Source organism: Electrophorus electricus, chromosome 4 (genome assembly GCF_041902795.1).
Source record: "Electrophorus electricus isolate QZ-2024a chromosome 4, ASM4190279v1, whole genome shotgun sequence".
NCBI lineage: Eukaryota > Metazoa > Chordata > Actinopteri > Gymnotiformes > Gymnotidae > Electrophorus > Electrophorus electricus.
Genome location: NC_137500.1, coordinates 35,345,358 through 35,347,791, shown reverse-complemented (window position 1 = coordinate 35,347,791; position 2,434 = coordinate 35,345,358).

Sequence of the window (2,434 nt, the reverse complement as noted above, 5' to 3'; positions counted from 1 at the left end):
AGCTTTTTGACCCTTTGAGGCTGCCGTGGTTTGTCTTGTGTTTGCAACTTCCTGAAGCTCGTAATTGTTGAAATTAATACGTTTTAAGGATTCATTCCCCATAGAGCTTCGCTCTGTATGGTCTCTGTGTATATAAAACAGAATGCAGAAGTTTAAATAACTAAGTGTACCTTAATTTAAGCAGCATTTCGAGCTCCCTTTTCTACTAGAAATTAAGCAAACCGCTCGGGCGTAGGAATGTTATCTGCCAACATGGTTTTGGGCCCAAAGGATTAACCTTGCCAAGCGAGCAGTAGATATGTGGTAAAAGTCTGTCTGTGTCAACAAGTCCATTGTAGCAGCGAGAAAAGATTGTTATAATCGCTGGACTTGCAAAAGGAGAGGAAACAGCATGTGATTCCAGGCTGGTAGTTCCTCCACAGGAGGAACATTTAGAGAAACGAGTGCTCTGGAAGTCTAGCAGGCTCACATAAGCTCGTCCAAACCTCTATGCAAAATAACATTGGGGCACTGGGGCATCTATGAAGATGGAATGAGTGTGTTGGACTTGTGAACTTTGTCTACAATGACCCACGGTAGCCCACAAAACACAAAATGTACCTGGGCTTCAAATCAGTGGTGTAGACAGGAATTAATTTCAGTGGGGGATGAACAAATATGCTAAAAAAAAACTGAAAAAAGCCCAGTGCTTGACAGAATCTATCCCAATGAATATCCATGTAGTATATTTTATAAGCATGTGAATGTTCTGCCTTTGAAGACCTAGGACAGGCATAGTAACTGCACTGTTAATTTTTATTAACTGAGTTTTATTAATGTCTTTCCTGAATGATGTACAAAAAATGAGAGGCTTCTTCATCCGTTCGGTCCAGCCCCTTGCTGTGCTGAGTACATGTCGGGTCTAATTATGTGACCTGGCTTTAAACGGGCTCGCATCCTCCCCCTCCCACTACATTTCATATAGGCAGACCAAACAGGCCAAGTCTGGGATGAATGCACGAATGGGGTCTGGTCAACGTGCCCTGTGAGTTCAGTCCATCTGTTCAGTCCCCTCGTGCCAAGAGATCCATTTTAAGCTAAAGTTTACGTTATCCGATTATAAATGCTTGTAATGTACTGAGCGGCAGAAGAGCGAGTCGAATGTCTGCCTGCCAACTCTGCTGACCTCTCTGCTGCCGTCGTAGTCCTGGCCCTGTAGTAGGGCTGTGTAATTTAACGGCCCGTCCTGTACAGGGCTGCAGCAGGCGAGGCCACGAGGCGAGGGAGTCCGCGAGCAAAAAAACCCTGTTTGGACAAGGCTTCTGCACTGTCCCCCGTGTGAACATTTTCATTCCTATGTTCACAAAAGCCTTCACAAAAGGCTGCCGGGTGGGGTGGGGTTGGGGGGGGGGGGGTCGTTTCGGCTATAGTGCACATTGACTAGAAAGCTTGCGTGACTGATTTTAAGCACCTTTTGCCCATACGGGTTTAACAACATCACGCATGCACTCAAGCCCGTTCGGCAACAGCGCCAGCGACCTCACTTCTCATATGAACGCTGTACCGCTGTAGATGGCGTTCAAGCAACGCAAGCAAATCAGATTAATCATGCTTAAATCTTAGCTGAGTCAGCAGCTGTCCTGGCAAGACATTATAGTGTCCGCGACTCGTTTTACTGCTGGGCTTGAACCTATGAAATAGAAAAATGGTGTGAAATTTGCTTATGTTCTTTATTGATTTATAAGTTGTCCCAGGGGCACAAATGTGTTTAGCAGTAGTTAGACGCCTATTATTACCACTAAAGTAGAAAAAATATTTTTTGCTACACTAATATTTAGTATATACGTACATAATTTTTTCATTGTTAATTTATTTTTACAATTAGTACATATTTTATTGCTTCTAGTTGTTACGTTATCTTAATTTTTTTTCAATAAGATCAATATTAACTTGTTCTAATTTTTTATGTTTTCTGACCTGTCTTTCCTCTGCACAAATTCTTTAAACTACATTTAAATGTATGAAGTTACAGGTTTTTTATGTTTAAATAAACATATCAGTATTTCCCAAGAGTTTTATGCAGATTCCTATTTACACAGCAGGAATGCTCACTTGGAGGCGCGCCGCCAAGAACGAGGAGAACCTTTAAGCTGATATAAATAGGCTTCACCTTAAAACTGGCATTCATTGTGTACATTCCAAACAGGACTGTGCCTTGTCATGTGGAGACCTGTTCTGCAAGTTCTTCCACTAGGTGGCACATATGAGCCCTTCTTGGAGGCACGCTGGAAGTTTTATGTTTATGAATATGAGCCCCAGAGTACCAAGAGAAAAATGTTTTCTTTGCTTCGATTTCTGCTCTCAGCAGGGGAAGAACTACATCTCTTATGATGCTTTGGGTTAAAAGGTTGTGTTCAACATTCTTAGATTTTCTTTGGACTTTCATATTAGCACT